Source organism: Rhinoderma darwinii, chromosome 13, assembly GCF_050947455.1.
Source record: "Rhinoderma darwinii isolate aRhiDar2 chromosome 13, aRhiDar2.hap1, whole genome shotgun sequence".
Lineage (NCBI taxonomy): Eukaryota > Metazoa > Chordata > Amphibia > Anura > Rhinodermatidae > Rhinoderma > Rhinoderma darwinii.
In genome coordinates, this window is record NC_134699.1 from 49,440,657 (window position 1) to 49,449,821 (window position 9,165).

Here is a 9,165-nt window from a genome sequence, read left to right on the forward strand (position 1 = left end):
GTTTAAGTAGCTGCCAGATTATTACATCCCAGATATATTGTCATCTAATAAATGCTACGTACACCTTTAAAAACTATATACAGTATATCTATTTTTGAATAAAACAGTATCAATGTGTTTGGTGCAACTTTGTAATTTTTATTAAAAATATTTTTTTTACTTTTTCAGATACAACTGCTTTGTATCCTGGATACACAGCAGCTGTATCTTGCACTGAGACCCGATTCCGTCAGGTCAGCAGGTCTTACTGGTTCATGACAGCGGGTCCTGCGTGTCTCTGACGCAGGACCACCTGTTATAGGTCACATCAAAGTTACGAACTGAAAGAATTTTTAATAAAAAGTAATTACGAAGTTGCACCAAACGCTGACACCGTTTTATTTATTTTTCATAAATCGTTGTAAAAAGGTGTACATAGCATTTAAAGCTTTATATAAACAGCCTCGAACTTAAAGGGTATGTCCACATTCAAACCCAGGTTTTGTTTTTTTGTCCTAATGCATGAAAAATTAAGCAATAGTGCAAATAGATTTTCTATTAATAATATAATTTTGTGTCTACAGCTCCTATGGAAGCCAATGTGTTTCTATGGTGGGAGACTACAAACAAACCCTGTGTAATCTGATCCTACTTCTAACATAAGAAGATGTGGCCATCTTTATCTTGTCTTTTAACGCATTAAATACACAGTGGCAAGATACTTTTTCATTGGCTTTTCTGTGATATCACGCTGCAGCACGTTATCATAGTCACGATAAAGATGGCTACATCCGTACACTCCCTTCCATCTATGCCCTACTTCTTGCTAACCTACTAAATCTATGTTCGTAAGAAGTAGGGATCTGATGGACGGGAGTGTGACTGCAGGATTAGACTACACAGGGTTTGTTTGTAGTCTGTTACCATGGAGACACATAGGTCTCTATGGGGGCTTTAGATACAACCCAATAGCATATTTTCAGTTAAGACTATTTGCAAAGCTCCTTCGTTTTTCATTAGTTGCATTTGTACAAAAAAATAGGAGTGAAGATGGACCTTCCCTTGTACGTCACCAAAACCTATATAAATTGACAAAGCCAATAAGGTTATGTTCACACACCACTTTATTCATTGCGTTATTCTGATTGCTGTATCCGCGCCGAAATTCTGCAACATAAGTGCAATACAATGTACGTGAATAAGGTTTTAACAAACCCTATTCACTCTGTGTAATAAATTGGTAGTGGATTCTAGGCATGCTGCAGATATTCAAGTCTGCAGGGTGCCCTCTTTGTTGCGGAAATGCCATAGATTTCACTCATTGCTACATTTACACGCAATGAAATGTAACATGCAGATTTCATTGTGGATTTTTAGGCGGTTTCCATGGTTTTATTTTTACGCTGTGTGTGAACCAAGCCTTCCTGTGCATTTCAGCTAGATCTTAAAAAGCAATTATCTAATAGGAACTGTATTCACTTGTATGCAATGGAGCTCGTTTTGGTGCTGGCTAAAGACAACCAACATTTTATCATTTAACGGTATGGCTGTGTGAAGGGGAGCATGGGATTTGGTGCCCTGTATCAGAAAAATGGAGCTCCAACCCCTTTTAAAGATCTTTTGATGAAACTGATCCGCACAGGATTTAATGGCAGCATTCTTCTGGCACTATTATTTGTAGCGTGTTGGCACTGTTATAGAAGTGTAGATTTCTAAAGTCAATGTGTTTTCCCGTAGTCCTAACTGCAGCACAATAATGGGGTATTTCTGCCCCTGTGTTCTAGTAGTACAGATGCAATTTTTAATTTAATCAAATGAAACACTACGTAACTAAAGCCCCCTCCATACAACGGAAGATCTAGCCAATTCCACCTTGTGTTTATTATAAAGTAGTAGCATTAATCCGGACGGGATGCTTGTGCTGCTGTTAGGACTAAGAGAAAACAGATTGCCGTTAGAAATCTAAACTTCGCTTACGTCCTACCAGTGGACAGACATAATGGGGTGGACATACATAGTGTGCAAAACATGCATCTGCACAGGGGTCTAGTACATTGCAGGTAGGGGCCTGAGACAGTGACTCACAGTTATTGGTATGTTGTTAGAGAGACCCAACGTGATGTGCCATAATCTATTGGAGAACATGGGGGCCCCTATACCCGATTTGCATGGGGGCTCTCCATTGCCTGTGTCCGCCTCTGACTATGACCAAAAGGAAATAACCTTTTAGGATAGATAATTATGTGGGATTTCTACCAGAGGTTCAGCGGTAGATGAGCATAAACCTCTTAGGACTAAAGCAAAGTCCCATTTTGCCACAGGTCTGAGGATAGTAGTTCTCATTCTAGCAGACAGTTTCAGGAACCTTTTCACCAAGGGCTTTTGTGACACAGATCTTAACCAAAAAGTCAGACATGGACTAAATTTGGGCCTTAAAAGTCGATAGACTCAGTCTTTTTTCTAATCCTTTCAGGAAGTCTAGGATGTTGTTAATCCGCAGGTTGGAACTATCCACTCCTAGAGTGGAATACCAAGCTTAGCGATCAATTTGACTCTTGTGTAAGCCTTCTTGATAGATTCAGACATGGACTGTGCAGGTTTTCATAAATTCATTGGAGTGCCCTTTAGATAATAAAAGGGGGTGGTCAACCTCAAGATTGTCAGGTTGAAACTTTTCCTGGTAGAGCTGAGTGATCTGAGACACCAAGTTCTGCACTGGGGGAAGTCTCCAGTAACGCACTCGACTCCTCTGAATGAGTTTGGAAAACCATAACCGTTGTGGCCAGAACGGTATGATTGCTTTTACCGTGGCCTGGTCTTGCCTAATTTTCATCAATACCCTGGGCAACAAAACCGCAGGGAAAATATAGGCCAGTCTGAACCTTCTAGGGAAGGACAGGGCATCCACTGCCAGGGGATTGTCACCCTGATGAGGGAGAATTATTTATTTTTTTCCACCTTGGTGCTGAACCTGTTCGCCATGAGATCGATCTCTGGCACTTCCCATATCCTGGTGATCTTCTTGAGAATCTGTAGATTCAGAGACCTTTCTCCCGGGACTGCTGGACTTCGATCGGCAATAATGTTGAGGGAGCCTTGAATATGTATAGGAGACAGATGGGTAGGTTTAACTCTGTCCATGTCAAGATCTTTTCCATTTCCCTGATAAGGGGTTGTGATCGGTTACACCCTGCCTGATGTTATGATGTCTGACTTTACATGGACTGCTTTCCCCTTAACTTGCAGAGCAAAGTAAGAGAGAGCATATAATATGGCTTTGAGTTCCTTTAGGATCAAGGACATAGACCTTTAGAGGGGACACCTTGTGCCCCGGACTGTATATTCCCCCAGGTGTACACCCAACCTAGTTGAGATGCATCTGTAGTCAAGATCCAAGAATGCTAGATCATGAACCTCCCGTCTCTGAGATGTTTCCGCATCTGATGGATTTATGAGTTTAAAATGACGGTGCACCTACTGTTCAACCACTCTGGGTTGCATTACATTAGGTTCTGGATCTCTCTCTGGAGAGGTCGTAAGTACCCGAAGGCCCAAACAACTGCCTCTGCAGCCACTGACCTGAAACAAGACCCTCGCCTTTTGGGAGGAAGGGAGAGAATATCTCCTGGTAATTTATGACAAAGCCTAACAACGTCTTTGTTCTTGATAGAACAATGTCTGACTTTTCCCAATTTATTATCCAACAGCGTTAGGGTTACTGAACAGTAGTTTGAACATGGAGCATCTGATGAATTGTCCAGGTATGGAACCACAAATTTCCCTTGTGTTCTTCTAGGCAGTTCTAGTCTACGCCACCTTAGAAAAGGTGTGAGGAGCCGAAGAGATCCTAAACAGAAGAGCTGTGGATTGCAGGGTGCTTGTCACTGCCTTTTAGCTACACAGCTATTCTTAGATTTTTCTGAGAGGCAGAAAAGGTAGAATTATGCCTTACTGATAGTTCGGTTTTCATGAGTCCACCATGACTACACTGGAGAGATGCTCCTTGAACTAATAGAAACAGAGCGGTTAAAAGCCCCCCTCCCCCCGTCCTATCCCCAGTGATTTCCAACTTAAAGAGTCTGTCACCAAATTATAAGTGCCCTGTCTCCTACAAAAGGAGATCGGCACTGTAATGTAGGTGACCGTAATGCTTTTTATTTAGAAAAACTATCTATTTTTACCACGTTAGGAGCGATTTTAGCTTTATGCTAATTAGTTTCTTAATGCCCAAGTGGGTGTGTTTTTACTTTAGACCAAGTGGGCGTTGTACAGAGGAGTGTATGACGCTGACCAATCAGTGACCAATCAGCGTCATACAGTTCTCTCCATTTAGTCAGCACATAGTGATCCTGCGTTATTCAATATGTGCTGTCTTATACTGACATATTTACATTACTGAAGTGTTTAGACAGTGAATAGACATTTCTTCCAGCCAGGACGGGATGTCCATTCACAATCCCTGCACTTCATTAATGTTTGTCTGGTACTTACAGCAGAGCAAAGCGTAATGTCGCTGTAATCTGTCATTTACAGCGAGATTACGTTTGCTCTGCTGTAAGTACCACAGAAACGTTAACGAAGTGCAGGGATTGTGAATGGACATCCCGTCCTGGCTGGAAGGAATGTCTATTCACTGCCTAAACACTTCAGTAATGTAAATATGTCAGTATAAGACAGCACATAGTGAACAATGCAGTGTCACTATGCGCTGACTAAATGAATGGAGAGAAGTGCATGACACTGATTGGTCAGCGTCATACACTCCTCTGTACAACGCCCACTTGGTCTAAAGTAAAAACACACCCACTTGGGCATTCAGAAACTCATTAGCGTAAAGCTAAAAATCGCTCCTAACATGGTAAAAATAGATCGTTTTTCTAAATAAAAAGCACTACTGTTATCTACATTATAGCGCCCATCTCCTTATGTAAGAGATAGGGCATTTATAATCTGGTGACAGAGTCTCTTTAAAAAGGACACACGGGAATTAAATACAAACTTAACAAAAGAATGTACAAAGAGGAAAATAAACTGTCTTGTCATGGTGGACTTATGAAAACCAAATTATCGGTAAGGCATAATTCTATCTTTACATTTCGTCACCGTGACCGTACCAGCTCCAGAGAGATTCCAAATTATAACCATTAAGGGGGGACGATAGCATATAAAACTTTACTGCAAAGTACCAAATCTTGAGCGGCAGAGACCTCTAACATAATGTTTGAAAAAGGTATGAGGATTTGCCCATGTGGCTGCCCTGAAGATGTGTTCGAGGGGTGCAGAGGACTTCTGAGCCCATGAGACTTCCATAGCCCTAGAGGAATGAGCCCTTAAAGAATCTGGTGGATCTTTCCCCTGAGCCTTGTAGGACTCACAAATAGCCATTGGGCAATGGTGCCTTTGGAGGCTTTTTTTTTGCCTGTTAGGCCCCTGATATTGAATAAACAGGTTTAAATCTGGTCTCCATGACTGTTATATGTAGATAGTTTAGGATAATGCGTTGGACATCCAAAGTATGGAACTCTTCTTCCTTTTTTGCCTGGATTACAGCAGAAGGAAGAATAATATCTTGTGACCTATGAAAGTCAGATACTAGGAGAATTGGTTTCAATGTGCTCTAGGCACATCTTGTTCCTTCTATGAAAGTCAGTAACTACCTCAGGTAGGAAAGCTGGATCAGCCTGAGAGTGACCGATCATCTGCCATGACTAAAAAAGGTTCTCTTATAGATCAGGCCTGTAGTTTACCTATCCTTGTTTCTGATGTTATTGCTACCAGAAAAATTGCTCTTATGGTGATGAACTTAATGGAAGCTTCCGAGAGTGGATCAAAGGGTTTGTTGGTTAATGCTGTAAGTACCCAATTTAGATTCCAGGAAGGGGCCAAGTTTGTAATTCTAGGTCTTCGTCTTGTTGCGCTAAATAACCTTTTAATCCATTGATATTCAGCTAATCTGACAAAGACTGAACGAAGGGCAGAAACCTGAATTTTTAAAGTACTAGGTGAAAGACCCTTATTGAAGCCTGCCCGTAAAAAGTCCAGTATCTGAGGAATATTTGGCTTAAAGAGGCTCTGTCACCAGATTTTGCAACCCCTATCTGCTATTGCAGATCGGCGCTGCAATGGAGATTACAATAACGTTTTTATTTTTAAAAAACGAGCATTTTTGGCCAAGTTATGACCATTTTTGTATTTATGCAAATGAGGCGTGCAAAAGTACAACTGGGCGTGTTTACAGTAAAAGTCCAACTGGGTGTGTATTATGTGCGTACATCGGGGCGTTTTTACTTCTTTTACTAGCTGGGCGTTCTGACGAGAAGTATCATCCACTTCTCTTCAGAACGCCCAGCTTCTGGCAGTGCAGACACAGAGCGTGTTCTCGAGAGATCACGCTGTGACGTCACTCACTTCCTGCCCCAGGTCCTGCATCGTATCGGCACCAGAGGCTACAGTTGATTCTGCAGCAGCATCAGCGTTTGCAGGTAAGTAGCTACATCGACTTACCTGCAAACACCGATGCTGCTGCAGAATCAACTGTATCCTCTGGTGCCGATGTGTCCTCGCTCGTCCGACACGATGCAGGACCTGGGGCAGGAAGTGACGTCACAGCGTGATCTCTCGAGAACACGCTGTGTGTCTGCACTGCCAGAAGCTGGGCGTTCTGAAGAGAAGTGGATGATACTTCTCGTCAGAACGCCCAGCTAGTAAAAGAAGTAAACACGCCCCGATGTACGCACATAATACACGCCCAGTTGGACTTTTACTTTAAACACGCCCACTTGTACTTTTGCAAGCCTCATTTGCATAAATACAAAAATGGTCATAACTTGGCTAAAAATGCTCGTTTTTTTAAAATAAAAACGTTACTCTTATCTTCATTGCAGCGCCGATCTGCTGCAATAGCAGATAGGGGCTGCAAAATCTGGTGACAGAGCCTCTTTAAAGGGGTTTTCCCACGAGAGACATTTGACACATCCACAGGACGTGTCATAAATGTCAGATAGATGCGGGTCCCACCTCTGGGACCCGCACCTATCACCAGAACGGGGCCCCCTAAACCCCGTTCAGCCGCTGTGTGTTGCAGCTGAATGAGGTGTTTTCCAACCATATAAAACGTTATAAGGTCGTGAGTTACGTAAGCAGCGTAACTCGCAGAGCTACTCTGTTTGCATAAGTCTCATAGAACTTAAAGAGGCTCTGTCACCACATTATAAGTGCCCTATCTCCTACATAAGGAGATTGGCGCTGTAATGTAGGTGACAGCAGTGCTTTTTATTTTAAAAAAACGATATATTTTCACCACTTTATTAGCGTTTTTAGATTTATGCTAATGAGTTGCTTAATGCCCAAGTGGGCGTGTTTTTACTTTAGACCAAGTGGGCGTTGTACAGGGGAGTGTATGACGCTGACCAATCAGCGTCATGCACTCCTCTCCATTCATTTAGTCAGCGCATAGGGATCCTTTTAGATCCTTATGTGCTGTCTTATACTAACACATTAACAATACTGAAGTGTTTAGACAGTGAATAGACATTCCACGGTAAACTGGCATTTAAAACGAGATTACGCTTGCCTTGCTGTAAATCTCACACAAACGTTACCGAAGTGTCAGGATTCTGAGTAGAAATCACGTCCTGGCTGGAGGTAATGTCTAGTCATTGTCAGGACACTTGAGTAACGTTAATGTGTTTGTATGTGGCTGCACATAGTGATCTAGTAAGAACACTATGTACAGTGTAAATGAATGGAGAGAAGTGTATGAGGCTGATTGGTCGGCGTCATACAATTCTCTCCAACGCCCACTTGGTCAAAAAGTAAAACACGCCGAGTTGGGCATTAAGAAACTCATTAGCAGAAAGCTAATATAGGTCAAAAATTGTTTTTCTAAATAAAAAGCACTGCTACATTACAGCGCTGATCACATTATGTACAAGATAGGCCACTTATAATGTGGTGACAGAGTCTCTTTAAAGAGGCTCTGTCACCAGATTTTGCAGCCCCTATCTGCTAATGCAGCAGATAGGCGCTGCAATGTAGATTACAGTAACGTTTTTATTTTTAAAAAACGAGCATTTTTGGCCAAGTTATGACCATTTTCGTATTTATGCAAATGAGGCGTGCAAAAGTACAACTGGGCGTGTTGAAAAGTAAAAGTACAACTGGGCGTGTATTATGTGCGTACATCGGGGTGTGTTTACTACTTTTACTAGCTGGGCGTTGTGTATAGAAGTGTCATCCACTTCTCTTCACAACGCCCAGCTTCTGGCAGTGCAGATCTGTGACGTCACTCACAGGTCCTGCATCGTGTCGGCACCAGAGGCTACACTTGATTCTGCAGCAGCATCAGCATTTGCAGGTAAGTAGCTACATCGACTTACCTGCAAACGCCGATGCTGCTGCAGAATCATCTGTAGCCTCTGGTGCCGACACGATGAAGGACCTGTGAGTGACGTCACAGATCTGCACTGCCAGAAGCTGGGCGTTGTGAAGAGAAGTGGATGACACTTCTATACACAACGCCCAGCTAGTAAAAGTAGTAAACACACCCCGATGTACGCACATAATACACGCCCAGTTGTACTTTTACTTTTCAACACGCCCAGTTGTACTTTTGCAAGCCTCATTTGCATAAATACGAAAATGGTCATAACTTGGCCAAAAATGCTCGTTTTTAAAAAATAAAAACGTTACTGTAATCTACATTGCAGCGCCGATCTGCTGCAATAGCAGATAGGGGTTGCAAAATCTGGTGACAGAGCCTCTTTAAAGAGGCTCTGTCACCAGATTCTCAAACACCTATCTCCTATTGCATGTGATCGGCGCTGCAATGTAGATAACAGTAACGTTTTGTTTTTTTTAAAAACTTTCATTTTTGGCCAAGTTATGAGCTATTTTATATATATGCAAATGAGCTTTGAAATGGACAACTGGGCGTTTTTTTTCCGTTATGTCCAACTGGGCGTGTATTGTGTTTTTAACTGGGCGTGTTTATGTGTTTGACGCTGACCAATCAGTGACCAGTCAGCGTCATACACTCCTCAACATCTGCACGCTCCTCTCCTGAGATATTTTGTGCTGCTGTGAACTCTGCTCTTACCATTACGTAGCTCTCAGTCTGTTACCTCTCCTCCACTCCTGTCCTCAATAACACCTTCACATGATTGGCAAGTCACCACCCCGCACAAG